We start from the raw sequence: 14275 nt of genomic DNA, 5'->3' as shown, positions 1-14275 counted from the left end.
AGATAAAAGTTCATATGTAACACCATACCTCGACCGGTAAGCATGGAGAGAAAATATATAATGTAGATGAAGAGAAATGGACTTTGAACTGAGCTATATGATTGGACTGTACTATAGACCGGTCAAAGCTATTAGAAATAGTAATGGAAACTTTCACAAATAATTTTCCAGGCCGATATTCATTGCACTATATATGCTAAGCTTAGCTACACATTTTGAATAGAGACAATTCAAACATTTAAGTATATACACAAAATTACTGAACAAAAACCTTTTATACTATAGAAAACGACTGTTCTTTCCAGAAAATTGTCTGATAAAGATTGTACTAAGTATTTTTATGAAATTTCATAAGACGGAGTTTGAAAATCAATTAAAAGAAAATTTCCTTAAGTTTGTACGTCTTTTACCTAAACTACCAATACATCATATATACCAACACCAACAATTTCGATCAGCTGCACAGACAAAGAAACAAACAATAAAAGACAACACAAAAATATCCTTCAACAACGAATAAACCGTGACTTTAAAAAACAGAATATGACATTCATCTGGTAGACTATTGTCACAGAGGGTGTAGATATACGTCTTACAGCCTGGGCCTTCTGGAGTTTAATGCAGATGCATTACTTATGGGTTCAAATATGTTTCATGTTACTGAATTTGTATTAATTTACAAATCATGTGATCCTCATTTGAACAGATATACCAATGTAAAGTTTTAACATTGGATTTCTGAATTTGTACAGAATCAATATATATATAAACTACACGATTCTCATTGAATTCCTTCACAATTTGCAGAAATCCGGCAAGCTCAGTCTTAGATATAATACAACGACGATAAAAACCTGGTGATATTGATAAATTAAAACAAAATACCGTTAATCATCAGCAGGATCTTACAAAAATTCAATTACAGGATGAAAACGCTTTCTTAGTAGCTAATTTAAGACTAATGTAGCTATTTTAGAACACGGTGTATGAGATTGATAAGATATTTTTTAACCGACAAACTATTTCTGAATCTTTGTTCCTTATCAATAATTTATTGGAAAATTGAGCAATTAACATTTAGCAAACAGTGGATTTTTTTTAATATCATATTGGAAATACCGAAAAATAAACCATCTAGTTTCTATTTGCATTTAAAGATGTACGGGAGCTCTAATGCCTTGATATTAGATTGACATGCAATTTAAATTCCTGCTCGAATAATTGAGTTTTAGTTTTCTCAAGGTCCATTGTACTTAAATACATTGGTAACATTTGACTACTCGTTGTTAGGCACGGATACTGTATATTATACACCTGACTAACCTTACAAGTGCAATACTGGGAAAAGTCCTCAGGAAAAGTCTATAGACAATTCAATTTGAACTGAAAGAAATGGAGTCGTGACTTTTATATATATGAAGAATTCACATCAATGGATGGCAACCCAAGGAAACCATATACTTTATACAATCATATACAGAAGTCATAAAACTTAACAATATTTAAATTTCTAAAGTAACTCCAAAAAGTAAGGAAATAACGGTTGATATTTACTCGATATTACTTTATAAGATCAAGTATCCGAGAGAACCAAAACCGTGAACTCATTTTAAATATTTACTCCGTACTTTTTCGCTTAAAAAGAAGCATGTAGATAAGCATATTCATAGGAGCTGTATATGTTGATACTTTGATACCGATAAGACTAGAGGTACGCTTATGGCAAGTTTACAGAGAGGTAGCACCAATTTCCTGGCTAGACCTTAGTTCACACTAGGTCCATTTTCTTAAAAGTCCTTCAGTGTTTTCTAAAATTCACATTTACTTAGTTTTTTTCATGTTTAAGTATTTCTGATATAAATAGCGTACATGAAGGACATCCTTAATCAAGATACTTATATTCTAAGGCAAATAGAGCTATATACATATCTTTCGGTCATTTTGGTTAGAGATTCTCATCTAGGTATAATTTAACAAAACTAAAAAACCCTGTTAATTTCAATTTTGTCTTCAGCAGCAATATCCAAGTCTTAAACCATTTTTCCTTTGAAATATGTTATAGAAGATGTTAATTTGTATTAATAATTATAGAGACTGTTTGATATTCGAATTCTTGTAGGTTTAAACAAGTTTCAGACTTTGACCACGTTAGTGAAAGAAACGAGTCAGAGATAACGGTCCTATCTCTTTGTATTTTGAGTGCATACATTGATCATATATAGTCATTAAGTGTTATTTTTGCTCCGTCACCTTTGTACGTTCGACTCATTTCTCTTTCTTACTAATAATATACATATATGTATATATATAAACAGTGTAATGTTTCATTATAGAAATTGCTATACAGTGCTCTTTAAAGCTTAGCAATATAGGTTTTTGCTTATTTATGATCTATTTTTGCTACTAAGAGGTTTTCCTTTATTAAGACATATTTATATATATCCAGAGAGATTAGTTTATATAATCAACGGTTTCATCATCAATTTGTAATCAGGTGATTGAATCATAAATAAACAGCACATGACTAGTTGTGTAAACATATTTGTTTATTGATCAAAGCGATTAAAAAAACATTGTTTGTCGTTCTAGATAAATATGTACCTGGCTTTGAACTTGTTACCTGGATTTCCCATGTGGGCTTTTGCTAAGTTATATCAATAACATATTTCATATACTGCGAAAGGTAAATGTGACACGTTTACTTATATAGGTCATATATATATATATGGACGGGGCTTTAATACAGAATTGAGAATAACTGACGAAAAAATCATGAATAATGATATAGAAAAATTAGCAAAAAATATTTAAAACATAAAAGAACAGATAATAAAGGGATGTTAAAATATATAAACAGAGAATACAGGGATGATAAAATATAAAGAACAGACAATTATATTGCGCCAAAAATATAAAGAATACAGAAAAATGTCCTTATAAAGAATACAGAATTGAGAGACCCATCTAGACCCTTACATATATTATGACAATTACAACGACGATTTTTTAATTAAGAATTTTAACTAGTAGCTGCCTGAAGACCTTTAATTTGTTTAACCAGTTGGATTTAAATTTTGTTATTAGAGAATGCAAAGACCTTTACGCACCCAGAACTTGTGGTCGGCAATATATATAAAATTACCCTATAAAAATGATTTTAAATCTACCACAACTATCTGCACTTTTGAATTTAAAAGAACGATTTAGCATTTACAAAGGCTTATCTAATAAAGGATAGAACATGCGTTTCACCCAAATGTCGGAACGAGATATTCCTTAATACAATATAATGAATAAGCGGAATGCAAGGGTTCTACACATTTTAACCTATTTTTAAAAGTATCGTTTTCGCCTGTTTTCAAACTGCGTATTCATAATAAGCCCAGACTGGAGTTCAGGCTCACTACTTGACAGCCGACAACTGACGAAAGGAGGAGGTTTGACCGACTATAGAATGTCAGGCTAATACATAACTGATATTTTTTTTTAAATATGGCTGTATATTGCTTGTCCTGAAAAATCATTAGGTATTTGCCATATAACGTTTAACAAGAAACAATCAACTAATAAAAATGGTATTTTGAGTTGTTCTTTAAAAAGCAATGTGCTCAGACAAGAGCTACTTGATATAGCAATTAATAAAAGTGTGAAATGAGAAGTAGTCTATTATATATCTTTAAGTTATATTTACAGTACGAGTGATGGTTGGTATTTGCCGATTTACCACAATTCGAGTCCGATTACGTACATTTTAAACCGGACTTGAATACCACATTTAATTAACAAAAACATATTTTATAAGACTATTAATTTGAATTCCATTTGGAGTGCATAACATATAAATGGAAACTGTACTAAAATACCACCTGTTTGATGAGACCACTTTTGAGTTGAGCTTTGAGTTTTTACCTTGAGTGGTATCTTAAAACAGGTTTCACTGTACTTCTGTATGTGCTCTTTTATCAGCAATTGTTTCCTATTATAATATAATTAATATCATTTTATAGCGATTGATTATTCGAAGCATAGATGGCTATGAAGTAGTTTTGAAACAAATAATTTTTAGTATATATGTTCTTGCATTTATTTTTACTGTATTCCTGTCATGTTATGGTGTCATTTTAGTGTAATATTTAACATTGCCATAGAAATGCGATGTTTGACTAGCCACAAAACCAAGTTCAAACCACTTTTTTTTCTCTTAAAATGTCCTGTCGTTTCTGTGTATGTTGCATTGTCGTTTGTTTTTTGTTCACATCAGTGTTTCTGTTGTTTCGTTGTTTTCCTCTTATAGTTGGTGTGTTTCCCTCGGTTTATGTTTGTAACTAGGTTTTGTTTTTGTCTCAATCAATTTAAGACTTTTAAACAGCGGTATTCTACTGTTGCCTGTATATGTTGTTATTATTAATACAAGTTGACGTGTGAAGGATTTTGTCACTTTATAGATGTTTGAATCATGAAATGCCTAAGATTGAAAAGGAACGATTCAATGCGTGATACGTACTGCCAGGAAATGTGATCTGTTTCTATCCAGAACAAACTGGTAAAGAATTTCATTGTTTTTTTAATGTAATTTGTTTTGCATCTGAGATGAAAGTTGTTGCCTCCTCTATATCTCTGTAGACTAAATACAGATATGTTTAATACATCTGTACATTATTTAGCGAAGATCATTGTCTTAATAGTTATCAAAGGTACCAGGATTATAATTTAGTACGCCAGATACGCGTTTCGTCTACATAAGACTCATCAGTGATGCTCATATCAACATATTTATAAACATTCACAAATTGGCAAAAATTTGCAAAATTGTTTTATCATTAACAAATTACTTCCCATACTGTACATGCATGTTATGTTGATATCTTGGTGCCTGAGGTCATTGTACACTGGGTCTGAAAAAAAATAATCTGCATCCCTAAACATTTGATTGCAATAATCTATATTGTATGGAAGGGTTTGCATAGACCTAACCTGTTACCCAAATCCAATTCAATCTATTTCGAATAAAACTGTTTTGATTTTGTTTTTGTGCTTTATTTTGTTATCTTTGAGCCCATTAGTATTGATATTTGAAATAATGAAACGTTATTTATTGCAACTTGAATCTAAATGATTAGTGGCTCTCAAGCCACCACAATCACAACGACATACATATTGCTCGGTATGCTATAGTTTTATTAATCAACTTCTTTAACTAAAGCTTTTATTTTCTTTCAAAAGTCATTACTTAACTTTCATTATAATTAAGACTTATATTATTTACTGACTATGTCAAGTATACCTATATGCCCGACATGTTTCAATCATTTAAGATTAAAAAGAAAACCGGGGAAATTCCCTTGTAAATCGAAATTTATAAGGTACAGCGAACTTCCCTTTAAATTTCATAATATATTTATGTAAACGTATAAGAAAAATCTTAAATATCAATGTATTACATTTCAAGTGACCTGGTTTTTTTTTAACTACAAGTATATGTTTCCATTATGCAATAGGAAGAACCGTTTTAAAATATTTTCCATATATTTTTTTGTAAACATACTTTGGCATACTTTAACTTGATAATCACATATACTCTAAAATCGCTTTCTTTTTACAATACTTTTCATGTCAACCACTTGACGTGTGAATAAACATGAATGACACTACTAATTTGCCAGGTATATTCTAAAAAGGACGTAGAAAACAGGGACGATAAGACATAAATTTCCCTTTGATAATGATGGGAGTTTTTAATAACGACTTTGACTTGCTACACAGCCCTCGCAAGGTCGGTTCCCTATGCATTCAATAAACACCAGCATCAAACAGGCAATGATTGGATAAAGACCATTGCTGCTTCCTATTTCCATTACATACCCTGAAACTACTATCTAAACATGCATGCTCGGGCTTTATCAAAACCGTACCTGGTACATAAATATTTATAGAAGATCTTTTAAGAACATTTCTTGATTCATTAAATTAAGATTGATCAAAATGCGACAACCGAAGATCATTCTTTTGGCAGGGATTTTTTTCACATTTCCATTGAAAACTGCATCATTAAATCTGATAAAATTACAAAAAAGGAGAATATCCTTGTAAAATTTAAGCCCTTATATATGTTCTTCTTTGACATTTGGCTTACACAAGTTGTAATGATACTATTTGTGAAATTAGTCTTTTCGATGATCTCTGGTGATGCTTTTAGAAATCTCTTTCTTTTGTTATGATAGATTGAAAATAAGAACATCTGCAACAATTCTTGATAATTCAATATAACAACCATCTTTTAAAGTGATTTTCTTCTTTCATAATCTGTATTGGTCAGTGTGAACGTTTACATTTCTTCATCTTATTCCGGTCAGTTAAACAATGGAGGGTCCCTGTCATCAAAACCAAATGTGGTAAGAGGAAAACATATAAACATTTTGTTCAAGACAACCACGGACTAAGTAGCTGACTTTAAATAAGCACATGGATTGACATATGGTGCAATAGCATAACAATAATGAAAAACACATCCAAACGCTTCCGTGCCATTTAGTAATGCTGGTTCATAGGTAAGATGTTTTAAAAATGGGCAAATGAAAATTAATGATTTACACATTTTCTTTATTTGGAGTTCAATTCATCATTTCTGTCCCACTTGATTCAATTAGACCATATAGATGGAAAATGAATATGTGAAAAGATTACGGGCAACGTGGATGACGGCTACGATGGCAGAATGATTAAAACTCACTTGACATTTCTTGAACTTAAGTGGTTACCGATCCCCGATAACATGGTTGTTACAGATTGTATCTGCATAGCCATAATCTGGCTGAATTTAACCAACCATCATGACTAAAGTTCGATAGATATAGGAAGATGTGGTGTGAGTGCCAATGAGACAACTCTCCATCCAAATAACAATTTAAAAAGTAAACCATTATTAGTTAAAGTACGGTATATTTACTTTGTTCTGAAACATGAAAAAACATAGCACCTTTTGTTTAAGCACAAATGCAACAGATTGCGTATGACTTTGCTCTTCTATCAGTAGTCTTTATTATAATCATTTGAAGCACATTTTAACTCAGTTTTACAATTGAGATTATGTTAGAAAGGTTAAGTAATTTATAGAATGGTCTTGCCGAAGAAAATTGCTAAATTCCCTTATTACTAGTATTAAAATTAAATCGGTATTTTAAAATTTCATAATATATACGTATATATGTGAAGGTTCACATTTTTTAAAATTTTGTAAAATTATATTTTAATCGACCTGGTTTAATTTTATAAATTTATTTGCGTTATAAATTCAATTAGGGGAATCGTTTGTAATTTTTTTAATCAACTCGACCTTTTGGTTCCATCTTGTACAAAGTCTGTTTAATTGATCCCGTTTAAAAAAACAACCCCTTGTTATAACGTGTACAAAAAGGTCTTAGAGACGCTAGGAAACAAAATTCCGTAGTACCATCATATAAATACATGACCGATTGAATGACTGCGATTTCACATTTTCATTATATCCTCTGAAACTATAGCCTTTATGATATATGGAAAATTATTAGGGTTTGTAATACAAATTTTGTTCGATTGCTTGTCTTATTATTATTATTGGTTGATGATTATCAAAGGTACCAGGCTAATTATTTAATACGCCAGACGGGCGTATTAACATGTAAAATCGAAAACAGTTCTAGATATTTGGTCTGAAAGTGTTTAGAAATACGCACCGAAGCTGTAAGGTCAAAACTCTTTAATCTTCTTAAATCAATAATGATAAAAATATCTTTTTTAAACGTCCCTCTTGTTGATTTTAACGATTTGCGTACAATATCGCATTGACTTGGAATGAAACAATCTTGGAAAGCAGTCTGAATATTAACTGAAAATATTAAAAGAAATCGCTTTTTCCCCTTACTGATATAATGAAAACATGTACACCAAAAGCAATTACCACAACCATAAACATGGAAGCCTTTCAACAATATTACGAAACCCAGGTTCCTCTTCTAATTAATACGTTTTGCGAGTCTTAGCAAAACGTGATAGGAGTATATTTGAATAAACAAAGTTTGTTCTGAAACTGTCTTTTTGATCTGTTCAGCTTTTAAAAGACAAAACGATATAATATAACGTAGTTTCAAGTCTTCCTATCAACCATCTGATCTGTAATGAATTTAAAAACTATTAAGAAACTAAGGCCTCGACTCTCCGAGGCAAAGTTGACCTTAACTGACAATTTGGCTATTATTTTTAGATCCCTGTTGGGTCTTATAGCTCTTCATTGGTTTGGCTTCGCGTAAATACCTTCATTGTGTTATTGTCCTATAGTATTTTTTGTTGTCTCATTGGCAATCATACCACATCTTCAATATTTGTTTTGTTTATATGTCATTTTGTTTATCTTTGTTAAAGTATTAGCTTGTTGTTATGGTGATTAAGATTATAACACAATGTTGACTGCTGATCCCCTATTTTTGACATTTTGACCCATTATGAACTAAGGATTTTCTTATCCCAGGCATAGATTACCTTAGCCGTATTTGGCACAACTTTTTGGAATTTTGGTTCCTCAATGCTCTTCAACTTTGTACTTGTTTGGTTTTATAATATTTTGATTTGAGCGTCACTGATGAGTCTTATGTAGACGAAACGCGCGTCTGGCGTACTAAATTATAACCCTGGTACCTTTGATAACTATTTACACCACTGGGTCGATGCCACTGCTGGTGGACGTTTCGTCCCCGAGGGTATCACCAGCCCAGTAGTCAACACTTCGGTGTTGACATGAATATCAATAATGTGGTCATTTTTATAAATTTCCTGTAAGTAAAACTTTGAATTTTTCGAAAAACTAAGGATTTTCTTATCCCAGGCATATATTACCTTAGCCGTATTTGGCACAACTTTTTGGAATTTTTGTTCCTCAATGCTCTTCAACTTTGTACTTGTTTGGTTTTATAATATTTTGATTTGAGCGTCACTGATGAGTCTTATGTAGACGAAACGCGCGTCTGGCGTACTAAATTATAATCCTGGTACCTTTGATAACTATTTACATCACTGGGTCGATGCCACTGCTGGTGGACGTTTCGTCCCCGAGGGTATCACCAGCCCAGTAGTCAACACTTCGGTGTTGACATGAATATCAATAATGTGGTCATTTTTATAAATTTCCTGTTAGTAAAACTTTGAATTTTTCGAAAAACTAAGGATTTTCTTATCCCAGGCATATATTACCTTAGCCGTATTTGGCACAACTTTTTGGAATTTTGGTTCCTCAATGCTCTTCAACTTTGTACTTGTTTGGTTTTATAATATTTTTATTTGAGCGTCACTGATGAGTCTTATATAGACGAAACGCGCGTCTGGCGTACTAAATTATAATCCTGGTACCTTTGATAACTATGTCTATTTGTTTTGTTCACACATCGTTGTAAATATAATATAGTTTTATGTGACTGTCGTGCAAGTTAGAGGTTAAATTAGCGATAAAACAGGTCAAATCAACCATTTTCTTCAGTAGAAAATGCCTGTACCAAGTCAGGAATATGACAATTGTTATTCATTCGTTTAATGTGTTTGAGCTTTTGATTTTGTCTTTTGCTTAGGGACATTCCGTTTATTTGTTTTTGTTTTTGTTTCGTCCATTTATTTTTAGATGATCACATGTTTATAGAGTGTTAAGAAATTTCATGTAGTTAACCATCTGAGTTCCGTTTTTAGAAAAAGTTGAAATAAAGAGGGGAAATAATAAAAATCATAGATGAATGAAAACATACAACAATTTCCTGCTAGTGTGAGAACGTCCTGGTCCAAAATAATATTTTGTACTATGCAGTGTTTGTCACAATGCACCACATCAAATGTCATTTCCATTAAGGGAATGGACAGTTAGTGAACTCCTGAATTTTGTAATTTCCTTAAATAATTACGGATAAGAATGAAAAAATGACAATATATACATGTTTGTTATTTAAAAAGTAATGGGATGAGAGTTTAAAGACAAATATTAATTCGTTTGTTTTATATTCTTATAATGTATTATATGTGATGCACATAATTAGGGGTCATCCATAATTGTCAATCATTTTCCAAAGTGTACAAAACATAACCTTTTTCCGAACCATCCACCCTCCTTCAAAAAGTGTACATCAACCATTTTCAGATTTTTAGAGAGGAATCAATCATTCTTAATAAAGAGAAGATCCTGTTTATCATATTTTAGTTTAATATAGAAATTTGCATTGAAAATAAACTTAACCATATCTGACTATTTTATTTGATGACATCTATCTGTGATGCTTGTGTTTTGTCAGAATAAAGAGTGCAAAGATTAGTGTTTCCCCTATCACACAGTGGGAATGGTAACTCAATGAAAAAGGGCACCTATAACATGCAAAAGATTAACAAAAGGACACATAAACTATGATAAGAATCAAAGAAAGGGAAATGCATGGTTATATTGCATTGGTAAAGTATGGACAGACAGTTGTTGACGATGGAATCAGAGCTCAATACAGCAATCAATAAAAGTGTAATATTTAAAACATTTTAAGTTTTTAAATTTCCCGCCTGTATTTCTATTTAAAAGGTCCCTGTAAATTTGTCATTCATGGCACTATCATCGTTTATGTTTATAAACTGTAACGTGTACATATATTGGATATTTTTGAAGTAAAGGTTAAACTTCATATGGAGGTGCTCCTAATTAAAGGAGCTTATACTAAGAAAAATAAGTTTACTTCTGGTTTACTGGTTTACTGTTTTGGAATGCATTACAAGGAAATTAATCGAAGGACCAGTTTAAAATCTTTACACAAAATTGTGTCTTGTCAAAGAATTAAGTGTTTCCATCTATTTTGTTTATTAAACAGAGTGAATAAACTCATCATAGAAACCAGGACTGTTTGTTTTATATACGCCAGACGCACGTTTCGTCTTCAAAAGACTCATCAGTGACGATCGAATCCAAAAAACTTAAAAAGGCCAAATAAAGTACGAAGTTGATGATCATTGAGGACCAAAATTCATAAAAGCTCTGCCAAATCCAGCTAAGGTAATATATGCCTGAGGTAGAAAAGCCTTAGTATTTCAAAAATTCAAAATTTTGTAAACAGTTAATTTATAAATCTAACCATATCAATGATAATTCATGTCAGCACGAAAAGTGCTGACTACTGGGCTGGTGATACCATCGGGGGACAAAAAAAAAAATCCACCAGCAGTGGCATCGACCCAGTGGTAATAAACTCATCATAGAAACCAGGACTAATTTTTTTTTTACGATTCGTAGTTTAAAGTTGATTGTTTTGAAACGAGAATCTATATAATAAAGCAGGTGAAATTGACAATCGGGGTACTGAGAAATGCTTGCAAACTTTTTGTTTAAACAATTTTACGAGTTCACATTTGTGAAAGATTCAGTTTTTATATGATTTGATCTTTTAATCGTTCAATCCGGATTGAGGAGAATTATGATATCGAAATAAATATCATCAAGTGAAAATAAAATTAAGAAATAAGGAGAGAAACACACCCAAGCCAATTCTCGATTTTATACATCGACCTTCCCTACGGAAACGAAATAAATTTCGGAAATAAAAAATAAAAATAAAAAAGCGTATGGTAAAAATGTTGATTTTTTAACCCCCTCCTCCCAGGTGTACGTTTTGTACACTTTGGAAAATAGTTGTCAATTATGGATGACCCAATATATTGTATACAGCAACAAAAAACCGTTTATAAGTATTTTAAAGTATTGAAACTCATTTTATGGTTCTCGTCCATCCGTCCATCCATACATATATATAACTCATTTATTAGGTCTCTATAATTACCATAATCTTTGTTTAAATCTGGGCTAAAAACCATAAACCAAGGGAAACATATGATTGAGCTACATGTGAACCGTTTATGAAACCAGGTGTCCCGGAAGAGTTAGCTGTCCAGTTCAACCAATGAACCCTTATATATGTTTAACTATGTTTGTAATATAAGAAAACACATATATACCAAACAAAACATAAACAATGAGACCAATGGACTATATTGGTTCCAGCAAGGATTTGTATAGTGAGACTATAAATACATTTGTAAAAAATCATTGGTTCCAGACAAAACACGAAAACAATAACATTTCTGTGTATGCAAATAAGCTGTTGTGATATGATTGTCAAGGCGACAACTCGTCACTAGAGACCAAAATGCTGTATAGGGTCAGCAAGTACAGATCACCATTACGTCCTATAACAATGAACACAACTCTCACCACATGGAAAGCTATTAAAGATTCCGAAATAATGACAAATGTTAAACAATTGACACTTGTAAACTTAGATCCTGATTTATCTGAAAAAGAATCAACAAAAAGAAATGTGATATTCTGCAACAAACCACAACCAATGAATTACAGGCTCCTGACTCTGGGACAGACATATAGAGAATGTGACAAGATAAAGCATGTTTGAGGGCGCGCCAACCCCAGATTGCACTAGTGTTGTTAAATGAACGAGGTTGTTTAATTTGATATATGCCTTTTTATGCTTCTTTGTTACATATTTGTTTGTTTTTATAGTGATTAAGATTATAACACAATGTCGACTGCTGTACTCCTATTTTTGACATTTTTACCTATTATGTGTGTTTGTTTTGTTCACGTATCGTTCTCAATTTAGTGGAATTTGATGCAACGACCATTTAAGTAAGGGGTTTAGCTTGCTATAAAATCAGGTTCTATCCACCATTTTCTACTTAAGAAAATGCATGTTTCAAGTCAGAGATATAACAGTTGTTATCTATTAGTTTGGTGTGTTTGAGCTTTTGATTAAATTTATAAGGACCATTCCGTTTGAATTTTCCTCGGAGATCAGTATTTTTGTAATTTTACTGTTTGCTTCAAAAATGCAACTAGTGACATACATTTCTGCTTAGATATCTAGACATTAAATTCTGCTTATATTATTTTTGTATATGACAACGTAACCAAATGTTTGAATGTAACTGTATTCACCAAGTAGAAGTTGTGAATTGTATGTTGCTCAAAACTATATTATTCCGAATGACGTCAACGTTATGTTTGTTTTACCTTTTATTTCTTGTTGCATTGAATAATTGAATAGCTGCATATTGTATTATACGATTTTAACATAGACTATTGAATGAAAAGATCTCGATAGCTGACACTTCTTTTGTACTCAATTGAAACCAAAACATAATTTAAATGGTTTTCCGAAAAGTTTTAAAACTAGAACATGCACTTTTTTTTATCTGATAATCATGACAAAGCTAATTTTTTAAAATTAGTAAAAAATACAACAGCGCTTCCTTGTGTTGATCAAAATTCTAATGTAAAAAAGGTTGTCACGCAGTTGTTGGATTACATAAACATGAACGTCTTATATCTGCGGATCTATAACATTTCGAAAAAGTGCCTCTCTAAATCTGCAATTTCTCGTCTATGTTTATGTGCATAAATTGGTTAACTCATTATATATAGATGACATAATCGAGCTATACATCACTGACTTTTCATGCATATATCAATTTCTTGCCCGACTTGGGATATACTTTTTGTTCCTTTTGTTTATAAGATCTTCATTTTTGTTGATGAGTCGTGAATTCAAAATATATTGGCCTCCACTATTTATAAAGAGACATCTATTGTCGAAATGCGCATTTGGTGCAGTGAAATTGTTACTTTTTATATTTTAATTACAGTAAGCCTTGAACAATGAGCATACCTATACCGTAAAGAAAACTAAAAAGGACCAGGATTATTGTTAACACGCTTATTGACTTGATAGAACACTTTAAAGTCAGGAAATTAAATAAACTGTGCCACCTTGACGATTATATTATATTTGTTGTTAACACGTTTATAGGGTTATAATATCGTAATAACTTGTGACAATACGTATTTAATCATGATCAAATTAGGCGGTCGTTAACCTATTTCTATATAAATTTATGAAGTTAATGCCAAACCGACAGAGCGGTTCCAAGAACTAAATTCATTCAGTAACATAATGTCAAGGTTTCAAAAATATTGATATAGGTCATTTAGCCACTTTTACTGGGACTGAGGATACATTGATATAAACAATTTGTTGGTTATATATATTTGAAAAGACGTCTCTGTTACATATGATTTAAAAGTTACTTCATTCTAAACTATCTGATATACCCGCCAATGTAAAGAAGACGTTAAATTTCAGATTGACTAATGACAATCACAAAACCCAACAATTCTTTGGAAACACGTTGTTTACTTTAAGTTTCTAAGGTTTTGACG

This window comes from Mytilus trossulus, chromosome 6, assembly GCF_036588685.1.
Source record: "Mytilus trossulus isolate FHL-02 chromosome 6, PNRI_Mtr1.1.1.hap1, whole genome shotgun sequence".
Classification (NCBI taxonomy): domain Eukaryota; kingdom Metazoa; phylum Mollusca; class Bivalvia; order Mytilida; family Mytilidae; genus Mytilus; species Mytilus trossulus.
This window is presented reverse-complemented; position numbering follows the sequence as displayed.